Genomic DNA, 27,455 nt, shown 5'->3' on the forward strand with positions numbered 1-27,455 from the left:
AACAGTCTTAAATAAACGAGTTTTAAGTTTAGATTTGAAAAGTGAGAATGAATCAATGTTTCTAAGCCCGGAAGGTAACGAGTTCCAGAGCTGGGGAGCTGAGACAAAGTGGACAGTCAGGTGGATAGAAGAAGAGGATCTAAGGGTGCGGGAAGGAATGGCAACATGGAGGAGGTTGGACAAATATGGAGGTGCAAGGTTGTGCTCTCTTTCTCAGGGGTGGGGGTTGATTTGTTTTCAGTCCTATTATTTGTAAAAATGTATCTATTTGTATATAATGATTACAATAAAATCAATAAAATTTAAAAAAAAATAAGTAAATAACCTTAAAAGTTAAGAGAAGAATTTTGATTTAAATGCGGAACTTAACTGGAAGCCAGTGAAGCTGCTGCGAGACGGGAGTGATATGGTGAATAGAGGGGGTTCTAATAATGATGCGGGCGGCTGAATTCTTGACCAGTTGAAGCTTATAAAGAGATATGCGAGAAAGACCAAAGTCAAGTCAAGTCAAGTTGGGGAGCATGCACTGGTACAGTGTGTTGACGCACCCACTACACGATGAAACAACTCGGAATCCCGGTTTGCAACCCCCCCAGGCAGACACGTGGTCCAGTCCCACCCTCCAGAAATGACCCTCTATCTGCCGCAGCCAGGTGTTACGTGGGCGACCCCTTGGCCTGGTCCAGCCACTCAGGTCCCCAACAATGAGGATCTTACGAACTGGATCACCCTCGGGGAAACGTGCCACATGGCTGTAGTGCTGTAACTGATGCTCCCTCACAATGCAGGTAATGTGCCTCATTCGGGACTCCATGAGCAACACAAAGTCAAACCAACAGTACCCAAGGATTTTCCAGAGAGACACAGTACCAAAAGAGTCCAGTTTTCATCTCAGGTCACTGGATAGCGTCCATGTCTCGCAACCAAGATGGGAAGCACCAGGACTCTAAAGACTTGGACCTTCGTTCTTTGCATAGATATCAGAAGCACCACACACCCCTTTCCAGCGGCCTCATGACCCCCCAATGCTCTCCCAATCCGTCTACTGACTTCACATGAAGAGTCACCAGAGACATGAATGTCGCTGCCAAGGTAAGTAAACCTCTCGACAAGGTGGACACTCTCTCCACAGACAGACACACTGCTGATGGCTGTGCCCAAGAGGTCATTAAAAGCCTGGATCTTGGTTTTTACCCAGGACACTCGCAATCCCAGACAATCAGAAATCCTCGCTCAGTCTCTCGAGTGCCCCAATCAGAGCCTCCATTGACTCCATGAAGATCCCAACATCATCAGCAAAGTCAAGATCTGTGAATCTTTCTTCACCAACAGATGCCCCACAGCTGCTGGACTCCACGACCTTGCCCAACACCCAGTCCATGCAAGCATTGAACAGAGTAGGTGCAAGAAGACAACCCTGACGAACCCCATAATCAACTGGGAAAAACACAGAGGTCCTGCCTCCACTCTGCACAGCACTTACAGTACCAGTGTACAGGCAGGCCATGATATCCAGCAACCTCGAGGGGATCCCACAAACCCTCAGGATGTCCCATAGGGCAGCTTGATCAACTGAAGTGAATGCTTTGCAAAAATCGACAAAGGCTGCAAAGAAACTCTGCAGATATTCGCATTTATGCTCCATGAGAACCCTCAGTGCCAGGATATGGATTGATGGTTGAGTTCTTAGGTGTAAAGCCAGACTGCTCCAGTGGCTGGTAGGTGAGCAAAGAAAAGGGAGTTGCAATAATCCAGATGAGAAGTGACAAGGCTATGAACAAGGATAGCAGTGGTGTGGGGAGTGATGGGGGGGCAAATACGATTAAATGTTACGCAGGTGGAAATATGCAGACCGGGAGATGTTATTGGTGTGGGACTGAAAAGACAGAGTACTGTCGAAGATAGTACCACGAAGATTTTACCACTGAGATTGCAGATTTCGTTTATGTGGGAAGTTGCTCTACGTTTTTCTAAAATGCTTCACTTATAAGCAGCTGCTTGCTAATGAATGACGAAGCTGCTTGCACTTATCGGCAGTTGTTCCCATTCGCACCCGTGTGTGTGCACTTTGCTAATTGTCAGCATTTGGAGATGACTAATGATTACTGCCTCTAATTAAACTTCTTGCTTAATTCGCTGGTCCTTTTCTGCTCCCATTCTGCAGACAGAAAGACGCTGCAGTTTGTGTTTTGTGTTTGTATTGCAGACATTAATACACAGGTGTCTTTTTTCCTATTCTTCTTTACAAGTCACAATTTTTGGTAGAATTTGTTCCCATAATTGTATTGAAATAGTAATTACTACAGGCTGATGCAAATCACAATGAATACTAAAGAGGAGCCACTATTTCAGTATCATGTAAACGACAGAGTGAATTTGTGAATAATCACAACAAAAGCACAAGCTAGGAAATAAGAGTTTAGTTAAAATAGAAACCCAAATAAAAGTAGGAAGTGGCGTGAAGGAAAACCTGTGACCACCGCTGCACCTCCAGGACCCGAAGTGAGAACCGCTGTATCTGGATCATTGGCTCCCAGGTAAACGTATGGCATGCGTGTTCATCGAGTGGGTACATTACAACTCAGCAAAGTAAGGAAAACATAATAATATGCAATAAATTCACAAGTGCATAAAGGGAGAAGAACTACAATAGGTGATGGCACAGAATCAACCGTCCATTACTTGATTCCCCTAATCAAGTCCAATCAGACTCACAGGGGAGGCAGGGGATGGTAGTATTAGGCACAAGAAACCAACCTTGGGTGGGCTTTCAGTCCACTTACACCAGGCAGGTTTAGATTTACCAATTAACCAAAGACATACACTACTGGTCAAAAGGTTTAGAACTCCTCAGTTTTTCCAGTTTTTCTTCAAATGTAATCAGTTGAAGTGCAATGAATGACCTAAAATGGTGAAAAGATAAGCAATAAACTGCCAGAGGTTTCAATTTTATATTATAGGTTAGCAAAATATGAAAGAAAGGAAATTTCAGAATATTATAAATGGGCCTTGTTCAGGGAACAACTAAGAGGTTCCAACCTACCGATGTTCTGCAGCAATTCAAGTAAATTGAGCCTTGCAAGTTGAAGCAAACAATTTGCACAGGTGTCCCAACTCCTGTTGATTACTTTAAAATCCTCCGTCTGTCTTAAAGCAGAATTGGATCAGACTGTGCTGCCACACCCTCTCAAGTGCTACTTGGACAATATTACACCATAGAAACTTGTCAATTCCAGTAATAATGGCAAATAAACGGCAATTAACGAATGAAAAACACAGAGTATTATTACCCTGAGAAGTGTAGGCCGTTCATTTAGAGAAACTGCAAAAATGTCAAAGTGTCAGTGAGTCCTGTGATGTCCTCCATAATCCAACGGCAATTGGAAACTGGAAGAAACTCGGATAGGAAGTCACCACCAAATCAGAAGACAAGTCTCAGAGGGTCACCAGCGTACACGACAGGCGTCTCGCAGCACAAAAACTTCAGGCACAGCTCAATACTGGTGAGAAAAAGCGAGTTTCAGATTGAACCGCTGCAGATTTGACAGGGTGAGTGGCGGTAAGAAAGCCATTCTGGAAAGGACAAAATAGGGCAGACTGGAAGAAAGTCTTATGGACCATTGAATCACAATGTGAAAGCATCGTTTCATCATGCAGGGTATTTGTTTGCCATCGAGTTGGTGAAAGGATGGTTCCTCAGTGTGCGTCACCAACTGTCAAACATGGAGGAGGAGGTGTGATGGTCTGGGGTGGTTAAACTGGAGGCAGAGTTGGTGGCTGGTATTCTGAATCAAAAGGGTTGCCACAGTGTGGCTGTTAGATCAGCAAGACTCTGATTAATCAAAAATTTGTATCAAATTTTGTACACTTAATGATTCCTTGACTTATTTTTTTTTTTTAATTGGTTCTTTGCCTTGATTTCTTGAAACATTAAGACATTAAACTGTGTGCATTTCCAGAAAAACTGAGGTGTTCTAAAACTTTTGACTGATAGTCTGTGTCTGAGGGTGGTTGGAGGGCAATGCCTCAAGAAGACACCAAAAGGAGGTACAAATGTTACACAGGTATTGCCCATGCCAATGCTCAAACACAGCAATCAAACATATTTAAAACATTGTGGACACCAGGCCAGGAACTGTGAGGCATCAGCACTAAACACTGTGCCACTGATGGCACAAAATCGGGTAACTGCAAAAATACAGATGTGTTGAGCCAGGCTGCCTAGTTTCAGGGGTTAAAAGGGGTGGTCTTCATTCCTTTTAAAAACTTTTAAATGAGTACTACTGTATAGTCTTTATTTTAATGGCAGGCGGTTCTAACGGTGAAGACCTCAAGCTGAGAAGAGGCTTGAAGCAGATGTGTTGCCTCACATCAGCACTAACATCAGAAGTCCAATGGAGGACAACTGTACACTAAGCCATAATGTCTGCTAGTCAAAGAGTCAGCTCAGCTCACATAAATACATCCCAAGTAACGGGCTGGTAATGCACACTTGAAAAAAGTCATTGTGAATATTTTCATTAATCATACTCTTGGGTAAGTGTGTGAATAATTACATCTCCTTTAGGAACACTGAAATGTCTACAGTTGGAATACTTCATTAAATATCTGTGGTAATCTGTAGAAGACTGCGGTGGGTTGGCACGCTGCCCAGGATTGGTTCCTGCCTTGTGCCCTGTGTTGGCTGGGATTGGCTCCAGCAGACCCCCCGTGACCCTATTCGGATTCAGCGGGTTAGAAAATGGATGGATGGAATCTGTAGAAGAGTTTTGGTGATATACTTGGGTCATTGGGATTTCAATCATTTAAGTGTGTATAAAATCAAACCTTTTGGATTAGAATGTGTGAAAACCCCTGCAGTTTTGTCCTTGACTTTCCCAGACACAGTAAGTCTGGTATCGTTGTGACAGTTGACGAGCGAGATTAACGACAAGGCAGCAGTAATATAACTGCTTGATGCCAGGCAGTGAAAGCGGATGGTATGGTAAAAAGCCCCCCAGCCACGCCCACCACGGCCCACTCTGAGTGTAAAGTTGCAAGTGCATAACATACTGGTGCGCCACAAGTAAAAGTTCATAAACAAAGTCCCCGGGGACGCTGTGCTGCTCAAGGGGCTGACACGTCTACAAGTAGCAACGCCACCGCTTGCTTATCTATAAAAGACGATCATAGCAATAACTCTTAAGGTACGACGTGACATGTGTTTTCCAAAAATGCGTCTTCACCTCGGGATTTAGCAGACAAACAACATTTTGAAATGTCGTCCAGCTTTTTTTATGGCCCATGTATGAAGAACCCCTAATAATTAAAAATAAAAAATAATAAAAAAAGCAGCAGTACGAGGACCAGGGAATCTCATACTAAAAGACACTTAGACTTATGTAACACTGCTGTCCAAGAACAAGCAGAAATGTTCCATTTTTTAAGTGAAACGAGGAAGGCCTCTTGACAAGAATGCACACTGAAACGGCGCCGTATCGTTGTCAGATATTTTTTAACACAAAGCGAGTTAGTGGGGCAGAGATTTACAGAAGATTGATCGTTCAATATGGAAAGTGCAATATGAACCCATCAAGCGTCCTCCTAGATTCCAGAAGGAAAAGCATATATATATATACATATATCACCTTTCTGTAATGAACATTATTCCAATCCATTTAACAAGTACATATTTCAGAGCACACATTTTTTCTCTACGTTTTTAACAGCTGAAGTACAGACAGGAAGGCTGCGCAGTCAGGTTCACACAGTCAGAGATGGGGACCAAACTGGAAACGTTGGGGTTAAAAGGCCAGCTCTTTCACCACTAGGCGACATGTTTTGATGTGCAACTTGGCCTTTGTGAGAGTTGAAAAGAATGTTATTAAAGTATAAAATTTGATAGAGTGGAGCAAGTGTCACGCTGTTGAAGAAGATGATGATTATTAGAGCGTGGCTTGCTTATGAGGCCAGGCCAGAGCACTCACTTCAGCACGATGCAAATGGCTCAGGCCCCCTTTCAAGTTGCTCAAGGGGCCTTCATCAACAATGGGCGCCTTTGTCTGATTGTTCCTGCACTGGCAGGTAAGGTTTTTTGACGGAGTCCCTGCTTTCATTGCTTGTAATTGTAGTTTTTCAGGATATTCCTGAACAGATCCCAGGCGTGACGACAGTGGGGTAGGAACTTGTGTGTGATTTTCAGGCACTGCAGACCGCCACAGTGGTCTTCTAATGCAGAGTGTACACATAACACAAGTTCAACTTGCAGCCGCTAAAGAAGCTGGATTCGGATCAAACGCAACAATCACATCACGATTCACTGGCTCAATTTTCCTGCGTTTCGAAATCAAATGAAGAAAACAAATGACTTGAAACCCTGGCGAAAGTGATACATTCATTTACTTCTTAAAAAATGATGTCGTGTGTGGGAACCAAGATTCTCTCTCTGCCTTTAATCTTTTACAATTCCTCAGCTTCAATGCACAACTCTTGGTGAGTTTTCATTTATTTTCGCAGCTCTGACTCTGTACCTGTTCATCAGGGTCGGCCAGTTGCATCATTTACCACAAGGCCGAACTTTCTTACCTTTTGCATTATGCATCCAAAACATCACAGAGTCTTTACTTTTAAGTCAATTCCCTGTTCCTGTGGCGTAATCTTCGCTATTTTTGATGTCAAGACTTTTCTGAGATCCCTTGGTGTTTTTTCAAGTTCTACTCTTCTCTCTACATGTACTGCAGCGCTAAACAGACACGGCTGGCATAATTCTAGGGATGCCCTCTGTTATAATACTTATTAGTCTGTCACATTGAGTCTGCATGGACCGCACTGTTGCTTGCCCTTTAAGGTGTCTTAACGATACTGTATTTCAGGCTGTTAATAGTGTTAACAGATTGACAACTTGGGACCAGGCAAACAAACCCAAATGGGTGAGAACATAACCAGAGCTGCAGATATTCTCTATCCTAGGTGTCGCATGACTGCTCCACTGAAGCCCCTTGGTTATCTCTTTTAGTCTTTGGACTATCATGCAGCAGCAACCTACTTAAAATGGTAAAGACCTCTCACTGGCATAGCGTTGATTGTCCATTAGCTTCAAGTAGGATGGAGACAATGAATTGGCATTCATGTCATGCCCATGTAAGCAGATGGCTACCAGGGAAACGAAGCAGTGTGGGGAGCTTGGGCTTCTCCACATTAAAAAGTTGCCTTTACTTAATAAATATTTATGAAGTTGTAAGAGATTCTGTCTTTAGTTATTCAACCAGCCTTGTTTTCTTCCGAATTCTCCTGACCTTATCTGTGCTCAGTCTTTCCAGAAGACATGGCAGAGGCGGTCGCCTGCTGCTCTCAATTCAGCAGCCCCCTACGCCGTCTTTCCTGTTCGCTTTAGCAGGTGAATTGCGATTTGCCAACCTCACCCGTGTGCTGGGGATGAATACTGAAAGCAGAGAGAGTGCTCGCTCTGGGCCCCACAGTGAAAGCAGACCTGGTACACACAGCTCCTGTCGGTACTGAGCTGTTGTAAGTAGCTGGGGGGCAGCATATCTCGAAAGGGAAAAACAGCGACACATGAATCATCACTCAGTCCCTTTTTTGTCAGTCACGCAATTCACAGCTGAAATGTAGCACATCTCCACAGAGCAACTGCTGCTGCAACGGAGAGCCAGCAGCAGAGCAGCACACTTCTGGTCAGCCAGCAGTAGCCCTGTCTCCTCCTGCAGCGGGCCACCATGAGTGGAAGCTGCCACAGCCTCCTTAACTCCACCAGTCCTGCATGGATCACAGGATCTTCTCATGTTTGCATGTGGTTCAAGTACTGAGAATCGGCTGGATTCTGACTTCTTTTGATGTTCACTTGCACTGTTTGTTTCCCTAACAACTTGACAAAGGTTTTGCCTTAGAGCCTCTGCATTTATTCCATTTCTTGCTTGTGCTATCAGCTTCAGAGGAATATTTAAGGCAGCATTGGTCGGCAGAGTTGGCAAAAACACCTCGGAGAAACAAAACTTAGTCATTGTGGCAGAAAGCACAGAGGTGACTGAAGTACCCAGCTGGGTTTTCTGAATTGATCTCAAATATCAACTTATAATTCAAACCACAGACTGTCTGATAGACTTTTGGTGGACTCACAACCAGTGGAAGGTGTGTTCCTTGGTTTTATTTACATCCTTTGATCCCTCATTACATCGATGAATCTTCACATACATCCAATCATACAGTCACTAACTAGGCCAGACTGAGGCACTACAATTATTCCTCTCATTGGACACTTTCCTTGTTTTCTGGCATACAGTCATGGCACACATAAAAAATCCTAGCCAAAGTGGTCAACAACAACTTTGACAGCCCTTCCACAAATTACAGACTGGCTTGGAGCCTTCCACCCTAGAATCAGGCTCATTGCTTTACATGTTAGAGAAATTAGAGAAATTGTCTTCATGCCCAGATGCAAACCAAATTATGACTTCCATGGAACTTGTCACCCACGGTGTGGATAAATCAATTTGTCTAAGTGGCTTGCAGGGCAGGGTCCAACATTCCTTGGAAGGCATCACAAAAGACAAAGTGCTTTCACTTAGTCAGTCTGCATCTGGTATTTTAGCTTGCCCAGTGAGAACAATCATGAAGTGGAGTGGACCAAACCAGACACCAACTAGAATGGACAGAAGTGAAGAGTAAGAACAGACGAAGGACATCTCAAGGCTGTGCTGGCCATTGGGGAGAATAGAGTGGGAAGTAGCTAATCACATTCACAGAGCAGGCAATGTTTCCCTAGGGTCACTATCAACCCCCTTCCCAAATGAACAAAATCACCTACAGCTCTGCTTACCAAGCAGTAAGGGTTCCACAGCCAATATGGAGAGCTTGAACTGCTGATTTGCCAGAGTGAAAGAAGACAGGACACACTTTCGTGAGCACATAGTGCCCTTGTCAGCATTCCAAGGCTTTACAAAATCAGCCAGTCCCAGAGGGCAGCTGCCTTAATTCATCATTGTTCTCCCCTCATGAGCAAAATGGCTTACCTGCGATACACATCAAGCTGAAGCAAAATAAAAGAGACAATGGAATGTGGACGGCTCCAAACCCACAACACAAATGGCAACCATTTGGAACATAACAAGCTCCAAAGTGACAAGGAAAAAGACAACCCAAAGAACTCAAGAGAACATTTCTGAGTGAACTGCTTTGGACACAACTGACCAGAGGATGGATGGGAATATCGATAGTTTAAAGACCACCATCTTCATCGCTCGTAGACAGCCAGGTCCATTAATTGTGCTGGACAGCATGCAGATTGCAGCTCAGAGAGGCAACTCAATATTCTCAAGGTCCAAAGTGCTGAAGTTGGGGGGGTGGGTTGTGGAGGGGGTGGGGATTGGGGTCAAAATGCCTGCAATTTGAAGAGATTTATTCCTACACTGCTTTCACACGTGGTAACTGAACGGCCTGAAAACAGCACAACTTCCATTCGAGATTACAAGGTTCCTGGCCTTAATTTCCAACCTATATGTGCCATCTGTGGAACAGAAGTGACTTTTAGCCCTACAGCGGGTTGACATGGATGAGATGGTAAACCCAAATTATGAAGTCTTAAATATTTGAAACCAAACTCTAAAACAGGGTCCCAGAAAGAACACCACGGAGAAAAAAATTGCCTATGAAAGCAGCACTACATTGTTATCTCTCACTCCTACCTCTAGGCACTCCCCTTCTAGTCTACAGGTAGAAATGATCAGGCACCACTGCCAGGCCCATACCCAGTTGCAATACCAACCAGACGGTAGTAGTAATACTCACAGAATAAATCAAGAGGTCCTCTTGACTGCAACAGGAGGCGATGAGGGCTGTGGAGCTAGCTGACCGGAGTAATTCAGACAGTCCTCTCAATCCACACAACAGTGGCAGCCCAGCTCAGGACAGCAGAGCAGCAATCCCACGGCAGGATCGGGGCTGCTGGAGGCCTGAATGCAGAGGTGCAAACAAGGAGCTGAAGGCCTGGTGGAAGCAATGCAGTTCAGAATTGGAATCCACAGCTGTGACTACCAAACAGGAGAGAAGCCGGGTGGGATGTGCTGCACGAGTAGCTTGTTGCCCTGCCAACCAGGTCCACGAGAATCAGAACTCGAGATTTGCTGGCACGCTGGGTTTCTCCAGTTTGTTCATCTGAATGTTGCTCTGAATTTTTTTTATTCTTTACTGATTACTTTTTTTTTTTGCCTAGTGTTTTTTTTTAGGAGGGGGGGGGCTCTATCTCCAAATCCCCAGTTTCTCCCTTTTCTTACTATAGAGCACAAAAATGAATGGACAGTTAAAAAAAAAAAGCAAAAACAGTAAAAAATAAGGTACCAAAAAACTTTTATCCAGTTTGGAAAAATCCAGAAGAGGAGAGCAGCAGCAAGGGGGCTGCAAGACGTCCAGGAATCCTTTCTCGCTTGAGTTTTCTCACCGCCGTTTGTTTCGGAACACCAGGATCCATTTCTGGCCCTTTAGGAAGTGGCGCACTGGTGCAGGATTTGTTTGGGATTGTTTCGTCTATTACACCCCTCCCTCCCCCCAATGCTTTGTTTGGGCTGTTGCTGTACCTCTGCTTTTTTTTTTCACAAATGTGCCAAAAGGCTCATTTGTGCTGGAGTGGCGTATGCAGAAACATGGAAATGTCGGTCTGGACATACGTACCTCAGTTTCTCAGAGAGATCCTCTTTGTCCATGCATGTGTGCGTATGAGTCTGTGCGCGTGTGTTGGCTTGCATGAACGCTGCAGCAGTTGATTGCTGTTTGTTAGTTCATCAGATCAGTTAATTCATCAATAGCCTAACCCCAGAAACACAAAGGCACATGGGGGGGTGGGGTGTTTTTTTTTTTTTGCTGCCTGGATTTCAGCGGCTCTGTGACTAGCTTGCGCTCAGACCGTGCTTAACTGATCGGCTCGTGTGGGGAGGATTTCCTGAATGCAGGGGAGCAAGGCTGGAGAGACAGACAGATAGGCAGACACACAGAGGTGCATGAAAAGAGAAAGGAGAGATGGACCAGCATGAACGAGCAGGATGAACAGTATGCTAACAATGACCACAAAAAGAAGAAGAACAAATAAAATAAATGGGTAAGTAAGAAGTGGGAAATCAGCTCACCTGCAGGCAGGAAATCCCCACAATGAGGGCTCCTGAAAGTCCCTGGGCTCGCAATCTTTCCATATTTTATGTTCTTTAGGATTTTTTTTTGAAAAATGGTTTTCTGTGATTGAATTTTTTTTTTTTTTTTTGCAATTATTGTAAATTATTGTTTCAGCAGTAGTCCGGCAAGAATCCTCCAGCGATGAGCTGAGAAGGTGGTATGGATGTAGTAATCGGCTTTCTCCTGCTAATTCCAATGCCAAGAAGCAATAAACTGAAATCCATTCGGTGTTTCTTTCTTTTTTTCTTTTTTTTTTTTAATGTTGTTCAAGCGGGTGTTTTTCGGATACACCAGTTCTTCAAATCAGTGCCCCCCCTGCCTCACCTCCTCGTTCCAAAGCCAACCCCCGCCCCCCAACTCCTGACACACACACATACTCGACAGCAAGAGAGCAGAGGAGCACAGGAACGAGAAACTGCAAAGGCATAGGCTGGCTAGCAGGGTAGGCAAGGCGGAAGGATGGAGACCCTGAAAGTAAATGATGTGCTGGGGTCCTGAGAGGCCAATAGCTATCCGCCATTTAAATACCCAAATGATCTGGGGGGGAAAAAAATCCTTCTTAAAAAACACACCCTCTCAACACGTCCAACTGTGCAGCTATCCAGAGTGGAAATTCCAGTTGCATAAAAAAAATCCAAAAAGCCCAAATATCTCCTTACCACTGCCACTAAGGTGGTTTATAGCAGTGCGGTTACCTTCAGAAGAGCAGACACACACAGCCCCCTCTTCTCTTCTCTCTCTCTCTCTCTCTCTCGCTCTCCCTCTCCTTTCCCAGTGTGCTCTCTCTCTCTCTCTCTCTCTCTCTCTCTCTCTCTCTCTCTCTCTCTCTCGTTTTCTCTCATTTATCAATCTGTTTCTCACACACATACACACTTGCGCTGATCAGCTGGCATTCTTTCAGTCCCCCTTCCCACACTCTTCCCCTACCCTCTCTGATGTTTTTCTTTTTTCCATTTTACAAGATGTGAATTAAAGTGTCTTTTTCATTCTTATTCTCCATCAATGCCTTATGAGGTCCCAACACAAAAAAAAAAAAAAATACAGGAAACAGCATGGTACGAGCAGGCACAGGAGCTCTGCAGACACAGTGCAAGACAGAGGTAGGTAGCTATGCACTTGATGCAATGTAACAAACTGTGTTGTACGTTACATCCCCTGGATCAGAGCCGACTTACACAGGCATGCAAAAAAAAACAAAAAACAAACATATGAAAAGTCTCTCTCTTTCGTTGTGAAAAGCGGCATCAGTAGTGTTTAAGAGCAGTACTAGGGGGTGGGAGAGGAAACAGAGGGAGAGCTAGGAAGCATTGACATTCTCATCGAGCACCCGGTCTGCCTACGGAATAATGATGAGCTTTTCAGTATGCTGGTCTCACACGTTCACACCATCAATGAGATTGGGGGGGCAGCAGGGAAACGAGAGAGGAGAGAATGAGGGTAAAAGAAGGTTGGCTGGGTGATAGGCACAGCTAGATAGGGTGTCTGGTAGAAAGTAAAGCCCCAAGGCTGCCATGCAGGAAGCAAGGGAAGTGTGGTAAAAAATAAATGTAGGGTTTGTGGAGGTGGTGGTGGTAGGAGAGGGGGGGGGTGGAAATTTACCTTTGTTCAATCACACAGATAATGAAATGAAAAGAGAGAGAGAGAGAGAGAGTCAGAGTCCACATGCTGACTGGCCTGTCACTCTAACATTGAGGACAGTACTGGGGGCTGGCTGCTCTGCTTGTATCGCTATAGCAACATGCATACTGTGTTGGGGGGATGAGTGGGCCTAGCTCATTCTCTCTGTCTGTCTCTCTCTCTCTCTCTCTATCTCTGGGAGTGGGCATAGTCTGCAGCAGGTGTCTCCCAAGTGGCACTTTACAGTCACATCATCATTTGAGCTTTTTGCTGTGCTGTAAGCCCTGACATTCCAAAACAAGAGTCCGTTGCAAGCAAACAACAGAGTCAAGCTGTCAAAAAAAAAAAATAATAATAATAATAATTAAAGGGTCTTCATTTGTATGGATGAAGTTTGAGAAAACTTTATGTAATAAGCAAGCCATGGAAACGTACAAGACCAGACCCTCCAGAGAAAGGGCCAACCATTGTATAAACATCCAGCCTGCTGAGTCTTACAGACATGATGGCAACGGATAACCTGGCCATTAGATAGATAGATAGAGATAGATAGATAGATAGATAGATAGATACCTCTATCTATCTATCTAATGGCCAGGTTATCCGTTGCCATCATGTCTGTAAGACTCAGCAGGCTGGATGTTTATACAATAATAAGCGGTGCTGACCTGACTACCACTGAGTCAGTTAATGGTCACTCTTAAAGGCAGAAGAAATTATCAGAGGCAACTTACCAAACGGGACTGTGAGCTTGATAAAGGAATAATTCATCCAAAAATATTGTTTTAATACGTTACTTACCCCATGTAGTATGTACTGGTGGCTGAAAAAAATGTTAATCACATGTTTTCATGCAGTATTGAAAGACAAAAGTAGTGTGATACAAAAAAGACCATTTCCACAAAGAAAAAGAGTTGGGGACCGTCTCCATATAATGTCCAATCGACAAAAAATGAATAAAAGGCAAAAGATACAATCAAAATACTTTTACAGCAATTGATAAGTGAACTTGACAAAGATGGTGTTTATATACAGTAACAAAATGGCAGGTGAAAATGATGTGGCAGGAGATGACATCGATACTGGCAGATGGAAGTGACGTCATCAGAGGGTGTCAGAAGTGATGCAATACTGGAAGTTACATTATCTTCGGGAGACCGGAACTGGCATCACTGAGATGGCACCGGAAGTCACGTCGCCAGAGGGAGCCAGATGCGGAAGTGACAATTGGTGGCCATCTTGGGAACCCAGAAGTATGAAAGGTTGGTTATTTTTCTTCTTTTTATTTGAGGCGTTAGTGCCGCAAATCAACTCCTTGTCTCACAATATTTCACTCACTTCAGGGCTTGTTAACTGCCTCCTAAGTGCGCATGTGTGACAGTAGTTATGATATAATAGAACCCAGTGGTGACCAACATTGACCAACAATAGCATAAAATGTGAAAAATATACATTGGAAAAAGAAAATCTACAAACTACTAGTGTTGCATAATTCCTATGTCAGTTATCCAGTCATATTCTCTAAACATGGCAAACACAGGAGGAGAAAGCTTACAGACTTCGGTAAGTGTGACTACCCACTGAACCAGGGATTGGCGCTGTTCTCTGATCCTTTCTCTCTTTCTCTCTGGCTGACTGACAATCCTACCACCACTGATGTCATCTCTGGTGCCCGCCCCTTCTTGTCATCACTCCTCTTAACTTCCTTCCCTCAATTCTGTATTGGACCCCTATCTGTAAAGACATATCTATTTTTCACCCAAACTTCAAGTACAGAGGGTTACCATGGTGGTACCGCAAACCTTTTTCTGTGTTTTGTCTCCTTATTATAATAAATACTTCTGCAATTATCGACGCACAGCAGAAACAGGAAGAAGCATTCCCATGACACTTTTCTTTTGAATTGAGGATCAGCTTCTCCCTCTCATTCATTGGTCAAGAGTAAGTAACAAAAAAAATGCACTTTTGACATGGAGTATTCCTTTAATGAGCATGGGATGAGAAACTCAGAGGACCCTCACTAGCAGCCGTGTTAAGAGCTTGTGTCTTTCTAATCTGATTAATAATATAAATTCAGCTATCGCCAGAAATGCTGTAAAATTCACAGTTAACATTCAGAACTGGAGGAATGGCAAATCCTTAGCAGACAGAAAACAATTCAGACAGATGAGAATATTTCAAACCTACACAAGCATTTGGAAAGGTGCGATGAAATGAAGAGAAATGTAAAACATTGCAAGCACATAAAGGAAAGATTAATTATAAATGCAAAATGGCTGATGTTGACTTACCAGAAATAAAATTACAATGATTTTGAAATGTTTAATCACAGAAGCAATTAAAAGGGCCAATAAAATGCTATGCAAGATGGCAAAAAATGTTGAATACAAATCAAGAGATATTATGCTCAGAACTCAATAATGGAGAAGTGAAACCAAATTTAGTGAACTGTGAGTATTTCTAATTATCATGCTGCAGATATACATAAACTAGCCAAGGTACCCAGCGTTGCAGGCTATATATGGGTTGAGGTACGACAGCAAATATTTATATGTTTTTTAAATGTTGACCCTTTAGTCTTTGCTGACTCAGACATGTCCATCATCCACACTAACAATCTGTGCCTATTGTGGACTATAGCCGGCCATTCATCCTGGCCAATACCCCCAGGCCACCAGAGGGAGCCCTCCCTGTAACATGGAGATGCCCCGAATTTCAGCAGGGCATCATGGACTATGGAGTTTTCCTGTACAGCCTTGCTGAATAATGTCGGGGTCACTAGGGGGTCGCTGCAGGGAGGCCCAGGGACTGTTATTTACCCTATAACCTGGAAGTGCATCTTAGTCACAGCGACAGGGGAAATGATGTACTTCCGGGATGAAGAAGAGGAGTTTTTACCTGGCCTGGAAGAGCTGGATAATCATGTGGACCGAGGGCTCAGAAGCACTGCCGGGTCATGGACTATAAAGGACTCTGGGAAATCCCAGACGGATGAGCTGAGTTGGGAGGAAGGGTGGCAACGCGTCTGGGACAGTAGAGGATTTATTGATTATTAATTTATTAGTATTGTGGAGTGCAGGGTGCTTTGTGCACTGTATTGTCCAAATAAAGAAAATTATTGGACATTTACCTGGTGTCTGGCACCTAGTTTGAGGGTTCAAGGGGACGACAGCGCCCCCTATCTGTCACACTATCAATTCATTTGCTTTCATGACTCAAAAATGTAATCTTTTAGTGTATGATTGGAGTCCATAATTTCAATAATCCCTTGCTGGGTTGGAAAAATAAATGCTAATTCTTTGTATTTCCTAGTTTGGTATGGTTTCACAAATAGATGTTTAATCCTGTGTTCAAAAACTGGATGACTGTTGAATAACCGAATCCATGGACCAGCAGGGGGGCTGAGGGGAACTGGGTTTCAAAGACAATACTGTATTATTACAGGGGACAGGACCAGTGACGGTACTTGATAACGTTATAAAGATTCAGTCATCACGTACTGGTCCTGTGTTAGGGTCAAAACCCAGATTATAAGTGCCTCAATATAAAATGGACTTGAATAAATGTTGGGAGAGAATAATTATAGAGGTAACAATAGTTAAGTATTGGGGCTTGCAGAGCACATTGAAAAACATCTGTTTTAGAAATGTCATTAACTTCTTAACCGCCCTCTGCCGGATATATCCAGCATCGTAGCGTTATTGCTGACGCCTTACTGCCGGAATTATCCGGCACATTTGCCTATGGTTATGTGAATGTCTGGCGCGTAGTATAACTGACGGTTTGGCGTGGGTATTATTACTACATTGTATTTCGACAACTCTGTGGTTGTATTGGCCGTAAATAACCATTGTTTACTTTGTGATTCGGAAGTGAAAGTTATGAATATGACGAAACGTAAACTGACTTCAAGTGAGGTTTTGCTGGCGATTTTGGACAATAATTCTGATCACGATTTTAGCAGATCTGAAGAAGATTTTAGTGACAATGATGATCAGCAACGTGTGCTGCATGATACTGTAAATGATACGCATCGGATGATGGCGATGAGTGGGCAAGGAGCCAGATAAGAAAGATCCAAACCGTGACCGCTTGTTCAAGGTATGTCCTTTGATTGACCATTTATCTGAAACATTTCAGTTGCCCTACGTACCAGGCCCGTCAGTTGCAGTTGATGGAAAGTTTATTGTTGTGGAAGGGCCGCTTGAAAAGGGCACGGTTTGGTATCAAGATGTTTTGCTTAGCTGAGAATTCAGGTTACATTTATAGATTTTGTGTATACACTGGCAAAGAGGATCCTATGAGTAGTATTTCAGCAGTGTTGCCAGACGAATGTAAGTTTGTGCAGTTCCCTGCTTTGGCCTGTGGCACAGCAAACTCAAATACTGGGAATGAAACTATGATTGACCAAACTACTTCGATAGCTTTTGACAGTTCCGTTTTGTAGTAGACACTAAATCCAGAAGCCTGAGAAAATGTACATTTTTGTGTTTTATTACGTGTTTGCCCATTTCTAGAACTTGCACAACATTTAGTGGTAAATACTGCTTGAATAAATGTAATAAGTAAAAATTGAAAATTGTTCAGATTTCGCCCGGCGTGGGGAATATTTAAGGAGTTGGCGGTTAAAGGGTTAAGAGCACTACTGAAATGGTTAAGTCAATAAAACACAAGCATGAACTGGGAGAATGGCTCGTACTAAGAGATGATTAAGAGATCAGCAGAAGTGTTGCTAATCTGTTGTAAACAGCAAGATTGGTCAGCTGTCATGTACATAGAAATTTCAAGGGTAAGGGCTGAACCTGAAAGATATGAGAAGAACAAGAATCTAGAGCAACAAGACTTTTACTTTAGGGTATTCAAGCTAGCTCATGTCATTAACCAATCCGAGTAAATGTCACAATTAATTCAGCTCTGTTATTCAACTAAAATTGTCTATAAATCTGAATTTTGACCATTCTGTAACAGTCTACTGTGATGAGAGCCTGTACTGAAGAGTAAATAAAAGACGCAATAGACAAGCTCCATCCTTCCTGGTTCCTGACTCAAAGAGGTCCTAGTCTGAGAACAAGATTTCTTTCTTTAATATATTTCCAATTTAAATTCTACCATCAAGAAACAATGAAAGTTACAAACACCACCTTCGGTCTTTCTCTTTATACTGTGGAGCTCGGCCCGGACACAGACGCGCGGACACGTTGACGTCACCCAACACACGTTTATTTACAGTCATATTTACAGTCAATAAAGTGCACAAACCCCCAAAGTCCTGGCCACAACACCAATACCTTCATTCTTCAGGCCGCCTCCTCGCCTCCTTCCAGACCTTGTCTTCCTCACTCTCGACTCCAGCCATTGTCTAGGTAGGCGGCCCCTTTTATAAGCACCCGGATGTGCTCCAAGTGTGCTCCGGCAATCTTCCACCGACACGCACCAGTGTGGCGGAAGTGCCGGCTGTATCTCCAGAAGCACTCCGGGTGTCCCTGCACTTCTTCCCCCCAGCACTTTCAGGTGTGGCGGAAGTGCTGAAGTCCAGGGTCCCCAAGGCATTGGGGCACCCCCTGGCAGTGACCACGGGCCTCTACAGGGTTGAGCTTCAAAGCTCTGTACCCGTGGTACCAATACCACGTAGTCTGAGGTGGGCGTACGCCCTCTTCCGGTCCTCCAAGGTGTCCCAGCCAGGTCGCCACCCATGGGCATCTGGCGCAATACCATATTCTAAACAATGACTTGGCATGGGCTATAAAACCATGTTTCATTCTCTTTCATTGTGACTTACTCTCTGTTGTATATAGTGACATGCAGGTGTACAATAGAGTTGGCTTTTTCAAATATGTAAGGATTTGCTTTCATAAAAAATGCAGTGTTATCAATTCATTTCAGAGTTATAGGTCTGCTGTCTTCATCTGACAGTCTAAATCTTGATCTATTGTTTATGTATAATATCCATATATATCCATTCATCATCTGAACCTGCTTATAATGTAACATCACCAAACAATGAGCAGCGGCGAGCAAAACAGCAGTTTCTTTTTGAAAAGAATTTCACAAAATTGATGCTTAACTTCACTTTGCAAACAAATTTGTAACTCTGAAACTCTCTAAAGGTGTGGTTTAAAGTTTTAAAAATTTTATGAAGGGTGGAAAGAAAGGAACATTGCTCCTTAAGAGTCTGCAACACCGTACACCCCATATATTCTTTCAAAAGCGTCTAAATGAAAATAAATGTGAAACAGTGCCTTTTGGAAATTCAACATGGCTAAAGACAACCGACAACGAGACAAAATGATGATCACTATAAAAGCAGTAATCCGGCAAGGTAATAAAATAGTTATCCTAATTAGATGAGAAGAAAACATTGTACATGTGATCTTAAATGAGATCCCACTTTAGCAGGGAGAAAACCTTCTGTACACTGTTTGAACCGTCTGTCATCCCATCACCCCCAGTCCACTCCTGCTCCCTATTGGGAGTTATGGTCCCCAAGTTAGCATTGGCTTTTGTGTTGCCCTCTCCATTATAACCTCTCTTCCCAATACACCATTTAATCTATATTTTAATTTGGAGACAGAACAACACACATGCAAAAACTGTGAAAATTGGTACAGCTGTTACCGCATGATTGATGAACAGGAAAACAAACAAACAGCTTACAATTGTATTTATAAAGATTGGAAGACACCCAATACCATAAACTGCAGAGAATGGAATGAAGTGCCTGTCCTACTCTGACAGGCTGAAGGACCCCAATATGATCATGCATGGGATGCATGGGGGTTTCATTGAGATGTATAAATTGTTCAAGCAATGAAGAAGATGATCAAGCAGACTACTTTCAGCTAAGCAGGGGAACACATATGCAAGAGCACCAATGGAAAACTTGGGTATGCGCATACAAATACTTCTTACAAAGGGTCTTAGGAATTTGTAGCAAACTACTGAGCTATATGGACCCAAATACCTGTTAAAAAGAAAAAAATAAGAATTCTGGATATGATATTGAAGCGGCTTGGCTATTAGCTTGTAACGGTTGTCATGGAAATGTGCAGGTGTTACTGGCAGTTTGCACCTTGCCCTAGACCTGTTAATGATGGAATGGCCAGCCAATGGTTCATCGGGAAAGAAGCACCTGGCTCAGGGTGCCAAACAAACTGCATACGGGAGTAGCTGACCACATGTAAATCTGTGGTGGGACAAAGGTGAAGGAGGAGAAGAGAGGCCAAAGCCAAAGGAGAAATGTGACGATGTGGGTTCTGGCTCCACGCTCCCTTTGCTTTTGGAAGCACATGAACCCAACACCGTCGATAATGTTACCGAGTGAGCTAGTCAGTGAAGGCAAATAAACAATTGAGCAAGGGGTGGTGCAAAAAGTGCAATAGTGCTTTTATTAAAAGCAGTCAACAAATCAAAAACAGTGTTCCAATAAATAGTGCAGTTCATTCAAAAGATTCAATAAATAATCCATAAAATGAAAACGTGGAGTAAAACCAATAAATAGAAAAAACAATCCTTTAAAACCAGAGGTTAAAATCTTCTTGTGGAAGCAGTCTTTAAAACAACAACAAACAAATCCGGTGCATCATTTGTTAGCGTCTCACCTGCTAATCCCGTTTGGGCATCGCAGCAGGCAAGACGCTCTCTGCAGCTGCCCTCCTGAAACACACGCACGAGACTGGAGACCTCCCGATCCCTGACTTCGGTATGGCACTCATCCCAGTCCCGGAGAACTTGGTTTCCCACAACGGCCAGGTCGCTCACGTTGGGGATTCCCACCACCAAGTCTCCCGACTTCCGCTGCCTTTCAATGGCCTCTCCGCGGCCAGTCGCCTTCCCTGGTCACTCCCGCTACCTGATCGCTCAGCGGGAGCGACATCAACACAAACACCCGGGTGTCAGCCTAACACCCAGCTTCTACGCAGCTGCCCACGAGCGCTCGATCGCGTGCTCACCACATGCACGCACCGCGTGTCTGTCTCTCTCCGGCACCGCCTGCTTCCACACTCGTTCCCTGTAACCTCCGTCCTCTCTTTCCTTTCCTTTATCTCTCCGATCGTTTTTTACACCCCCCTAAAACCGACTCGCGCTTCTTTTTAAAATGACGAGGGCCACAGCAGCTGCAGCATTAGCCACGGGACAATCATGAATGTGGGCAGTTCCTCACCTGTGCACTAGGTGAGAAACGCCCACACCCTACGGATCGTCCCGCGGCCCACTATGGCCCAACGTCCCCTCGCTAAGCCGCGAGCACATCGATTACTTATTTAAAATGAATGGCCTTTTCTCAATGAGCTGTGGACCCATAACACCACAAGAAGCAGATGCCACCAAAACGACAAGAGAGAAAGCTACTCAGCTCGCTGGAAAAAGTCAGGTGAACCTGGGCTTCTGTAATGATAATTTTTTTTTTTCTTATGAATGAGGTGAACTCAATCAGGAAATGACCCGACGTTCCAGCATTAGGGACTGTGTAGTATTATGCTTCTCAGAACAGGAGATACGGCTCAACGCATCATTCGCCATAACAGACTATAGATGATCATGCCTAACGGTAAATATTTAAAGGACTCTGGTTTCATTAATATTTCCCATTTTTGTATTAGTGGTGTATGTTGCTGACTGTTTTGTTTTGTGTTTGTTTTGTAGCAGTGCGGTACTATGTATATAGAGGCTTGTTTGTTGTGTCCAATTCCATACTTTGCAGGATTATAACAATTCTCTTGTAACCCAACTTTGCCTTCGCTGGTGTGTTTCTGTACTCGTAGTGGTGTAGTAGAGAATTAGTGTCGGTCACTTGCGCCCTGGATCATTTCTTTATTTTTTTCTTACTCTTTGCTGCTGCTTTAGGTCGCCAGCACATGTTATAATTGTGCCGGCTCAAGGAGCGGAACAAACTAATCAATCATATATATCTAATTACCAATTATTATTTTTTAACAATTTATAAAGAGTAGGATTCTATGAATAAAGAGTAGACAGAAGACCCCCAGTTGAGATCTTATACCACCACAGTCAGATGAAGAAACTGAAACAAAAACATAAACCTTCTTACAAACTGACTTCTTGTAGACTGACATCAAACATGGGAATGCCTGATCTTCTTGAAATTTATTTTCATGTTTCCTCTAAACATTAAATTAACATTAACATTAAATTAAAAGAGGAGCAAGTTATACTATTTTTTCAAAATAGAGACTTTTGATGTTGTATTGTGAAGCTTTAAATGTCTGGTTTAAAGAAGGCATTGGGCCAGTTATACTTGACCCTGACCAGCCAGTACAAATACAGTAATGACACTTGACATTGCCATAATACCAAGAACCAAAACAAGGCTGATGTTCTGGTTCCAGAAGTTTTCCCCATTAGAAGCAATAACACTAAACTATGAGCTACTTGTACAAATGTAAGCAAGACATTTATTCAATATATGGAGTTAAGGGAGGAACTACAGCACTGCTGACCATTTTACTGCTTTTTTTGTCCTCATATTTTGTTTATTTTCTATGCCTAGACTATGTTCATATTTCAAGCCTCATTTTTTTGCTCAGATCGCACTTGCCTTTCTTGACAGTTCACATTCATAGTACAAGGGACCTGCATGATATCCAACTGTAATGTGAACACATCCGTCCTCCAACATGGCAGGCATGCACACAATTATATGTTTGTGCATGCAGCATAAGTCATCTGCTTCACCAACAACAAAAACATCATAGTTAAGACAATTCATAGTATTAAAACCAGCAAAACTGCTGCACCAAAAGATGTGTGAGTATGAGAAAGAAGCCAGCAATTTTGGCACCGTGTCTGCTGTTACAGCTCTAGCTCTCCTCCATTGTTGTTATGCTACACTGCTGGTGCCGGCTGATGATGGCAGCACTCAGCCGATGCAAATAAGCAAAAAAAATTATCTGAATGTTCTTATTGACGTTGCATGGCTATGAATTGGGCACATGTCCGATCTAGGACCACATATGAAAGAGACTCAAATCTGATTTGAATATATTAGATGTCTGTGTCCATGATGGCCTGAAGACATCAGGGGCCTTGTGTATAAATGGTGCGTATGTACAAATTGCGTATGCCCATTTCCACGCTCACATCGTGATGTATAAAAACTAACCTTGATGTAAACCCACACACATTTTCAGGCCAGCTCAATCCCTTGCAAGTTCTCCACTCAGTTTTGCAAACTGGCGGCACCCAGCATCAAAGCAGTGGTACTGTTCTTGGGTCATTTCTCTTTATTGTTTAGATTCACATCCCTGCCATGGCTTTATCAAATACCCTGAAATTAACCACATATTGTTTTTTAGTTCAAGGCATCTGATTGTAATCAACCCATAACCATATAATGGTGCACTGGTCAAGCTATTCCAAATACCATAACTGCTTTAGCATTGTCACTGTCAGTGCACCACTAAGAGTATTTAACCCACTGAATCTGAGTGTGGAATCACAGTTGTACAGCAGCTGATCAGAAAGCTCTATGGCAGATTGTGTCAAGAGTGGGGAGAAGTATTGGGATACAGCTTCTAGCACACGATCCCTCAGCCATAGGCACAGTCTATTTGAACTTCTCCCATTCGGCAAACGCTTCAGAGCATTTCCTGTAGGGACGTCTCGCTTCAGAAACAGTTTCATCCCAAGAGCTCTAAATGCACTCAATCAGTCCATCAAGTGCTCCCAGTAGAACTGTTTGTACTTATAAGTACAACTGCCTCACTGTAAACTCACATTACAGCTGTAATATTGCACAACCTGGGCCACTTATGCTTCCATATTGTATATGTTTCACTGTTTTTTATCCTATTATTATTATTATTGTTTTTGTTGTTATTTTACCATTTTATAGGAATATAAGTTTATGGGGGATTTGTATATTGAATCTCATTGGACCATACAATAACAATAGAGAAATTCAATTCAATTCAATAGAAGAGAGAGCGTATTTACAGATGATCACGACTGGCTTCTAAGTTGATTTAGATTTCCAGGTGCTATCATCTTGAAGCTCTTGATATCATTTTTAAGATGAAATGTAGTAAAGTATACATATTACATTATACAGGTAAATTTTTAACTTCACTTAAATAATGCATATTGTTAATGATTAAATATGCGAGGACTTGGTGGGCAGCAGTAGCGGTAGCGGTAGCGGTAGCGATGAGCTGGCGCCCCGTTCAGAGATTGTTCCTGCCTCGCGCTGTATGCTTGCTGCGCCATGCGCGACCCTCGAGGAAATAAATTATTGCAGCATCACTGTTTATTTCAAACATAATAGTCCCGATTCTTGTCCTTCCTTTTCTGACCCTGGATGGATAGATGGATGGAATAATTAAACATGTACTACGAAGATATTTCAATGTTCCTTAAAAGTTTTGAAGAGTTGGCATCTAAGCTTACATATGGCTTGACATTTATTAAAGAGCTGACTGTGTGGCAATTGGTTATTTGGAGAGAGAAAAGGAAGAACAGAAATCAGGGTTAGTACATCTAAAAGAGACAGTACTACTGCAATAAGTTATGTCATCGAGGGTCGCACACGGCGCAGCAAGCATCTTGTGGGAGAACGGAACAATCTCTGGATGTGCTCATCACCACTACTGTGCCAATGTGCCTCAATGTTTTATACATGCTTTAATTTCTATCATCATAAAAATGATATCAAGTATACATCTTAGTATTTAAATTGTTCAGAGAGCTGTAAAATCATGAATGTAATGTATTCTGTGTCCTGTCGGCGTAAGAGAAAGCCAGTTTAAGAAGCACGTAGTGACTCACACACACAGAGCACATAGAAGAACACATAGAATACGAAACATTTAACGTGCTACTTTAGTTACGATGGGATTTGAGAAAATAGTAAATTAGATTTTAAGATGAAGTTTATGATGTTCTACTTTAATGACAAAATAAACTATGTGATTAAAGTGGACATTTTTACCTTTTTTTCCCACTTTGTCCCAGTATTTTTCTTTTCTCTGTACCCTAATATGCTTCCATATAGCATTTAGACGTTGGGCTATGACTCGCCTTTTCTCAGCAACTTTGATATCTGACCACTTCAGCTTCTCCACCACTCTGTCACTCAATCATCTTCCTTTTGTTGTTCATATCACTGCTTAAACCAACAAATAGTAAGTTTTTCCTTGCCTCTACTTGGTATTCCCTGAAATTCTTCTTTTTCCCCTTGCTTTTGTCATTGTGTTTTCACAGAATGCAAAACATAAGGGGCTATTTATATTTATTTGCATATTCAAAGAGGTGTAATTCTGGGAGGAGACGGGGCGGGACAGCAGGTGCATGCACAAGCGTTACTTTTCACACGGACTGGGATTTATGGAGCACAAGAATGTGGAAGTTGACGTGCACACAGATTTATGCACCTGGTTTTGTTTGTGCATACGCACATTTCCACTTTTGTCCGTATGCCATGTTTTAATGTGAATTCTACGCACAGTGTTATGCATGAGGCTTCAGGGTTTGTGTCACATTAAGGCAAAAAAATCGGATTTGTGTCACTTCAGCCTAGTAATGTGAACGTAGCCAAATTAATGCTGAGCACAATGTCAGTTTCATTAATGTTCTTTGATATTTTTACCTACAGTACTTTCTTGTTACAATTAGAAGATCTGTATTCCAGTAAACACAGTCATCAGCACCAAATTCAATTAGTGCTTGTGGTCTAGTGTGCTTATGGTCATGTTTTGCCTAAAACTTCTTTTTTTTTAACACACCCATTCCAACAGTTCTTCAACCTGAAATCTGCACAACCACACAATATGTATGACGCCAGCATGGCCTCAATGAAGCATGCCAGAGTTAGCGCTGGTTCCCAATCTGAAAAAAGACACAAGTAAGTCAAGACACCTCATGAGTGGTTTGGATAACAAGTAGTGGAAATAAGCCTAATTACTCCAAGTTCCAAACATTTTTAAAACAATTCCTTTTGTCAATTTGGAAATAAAAAATTCATCATGACCACCATCACAGAAACACATTTTAGCTTCTGTTGCAAATATTCTATCAGTTTACAGACAGATCTTTTCACGAGGGCTGTTTTTACATCCACTGACCATCTATCATGTCGACAATTCTCATCTTTATCTATAATTCTATCTTCACTCTGCATTTGGTCCCCGATTTTTAATTTGCTGCAACATAGGTATACAACTGTACCATCATATTGAGAGTCTATGACCATTTTATGATTACCCAGAGCACTATACATTGGAAAAACTGTTAATCAGACCATTTCATTTAAGACCTCACATCTACTAGGATTAAACATCTTTCCAAGCCCACTTCTTTTGAGGAGTGCCAGATTATTCTTTTGTGTTCTGTTGCAATGACAAAAATTAGTCATTTCTCATCTTCATTAGTCACCTCCCCCTAGCACTGAATGACAGACTGATCTTCATCTTCTCAAACTGCCATCTTAGACCATCCACATTTTCCACCTCAATTCCCTGACTGTTTTGCTGACACTTTCCCCAATTTGTCATATCCTCCAATTATTCTTAACTTCCAAATTTAAACTGATAAAACATACATAGTCAGAAGTTTAAGTTTTACTAGCATTATTTTCACTTATCAGAGTGGAATGAAGTTCCATTTAATTTTTTCTCCTCCTACACCTTCACCTCAAAGCCTTCCTACTCAATTATATATTTCCACAGATTTCATTAGCCTCTTGCAATGTTCTTCACAAAAACAGCAAGAACTCCTTAAGGTGATTCCAGATGTTTGCAGCATTAACACCTCCTATGAAAACTAGTAGACCTGAACTAACAGATTCTCCATTGCTCCTGTTAACTCAGCTCCTTGTTTTCGAGCCCCCTTATATGTTCATTAAGGACTAACTTAAGCTGATCCTTTTTTAGCATTGTGATGGGTTGCTTGGAACAAATGAGTAGCAAAATATAGGGTTGAGGATAAGTGAGGTTGCACGAGAGAGAGAGAAATACTCAAAATGATAGATGTAAGGATGACCTATATGCCAGTGTGAGAATAAAACTGCATTCACGTGCTCTTGGACTATCCAGAACTGTGTTGTGATGTTTCACCATCCAACTTCAATGTGTTCATGTGGGTTTCCAGTCGGTCTCAGAAAAATACGAGATCATACCTGGATTACAAAAGAAAGCAATAATAGATAAACTGCATTTTTGGTGGAAAACAGAGCAAAATCAGTGTTTTACATGTACAGTGGTGTGAAAAACTATTTGCCCCCTTCCTGATTTCTTATTCTTTTGCATGTTTGTCACACAAAATGTTTCTGATCATCAAACACATTTAACCATTAGTCAAATATAACACAAGTAAACACAAAATGCAGTTTTTAAATGATGGTTTTTATTATTTAGGGAGAAAAAATCCAAACCTCCATGACCCTGTGTGAAAAAGTAATTGCCCCCTGAACCTAATAACTGGTTGGGCCACCCTTAGCAGCAATAACTGCAATCGAGCGTTTGCGATAACTTGCAATGAGTCTTTTACAGCGCTCTGGAAGAATTTTGGCCCACTCATCTTTGCAGAATTGTTGTAATTCAGCTTTATTTGAGAGTTTTCTAGCATGAACCATCTTTTTAAGGTCATGCCATAGCATCTCAATTGGATTCAGGTCAGGACTTTGACTAGGCCACGCCAAAGTCTTCATTTTGTTTTTCTTCAGCCATTCAGAG

The 27,455-nt window shown here is 42.4% G+C and overlaps 1 protein-coding gene across 2 annotated transcripts in view; it reads right to left on the reverse strand.

The window, feature by feature from the left end:
* grik5 (glutamate receptor, ionotropic, kainate 5) overlaps window positions 1-11,899 on the reverse strand; it is a 361,535-nt gene extending 349,636 nt beyond the window's left edge. For both annotated transcript variants that reach the window (XM_039773143.1, XM_039773142.1), the window contains exon 1: window positions 9,781-11,899. The gene's annotated coding sequence lies outside the window, so the exon portion shown is untranslated. The remainder of the gene's footprint in view (window positions 1-9,780) is intronic.
* Window positions 11,900-27,455: the final 15,556 nt, after the last annotated feature.

Source organism: Polypterus senegalus, chromosome 12 (genome assembly GCF_016835505.1).
Source record: "Polypterus senegalus isolate Bchr_013 chromosome 12, ASM1683550v1, whole genome shotgun sequence".
NCBI classification, from domain to species: Eukaryota; Metazoa; Chordata; class Cladistia; order Polypteriformes; family Polypteridae; genus Polypterus; species Polypterus senegalus.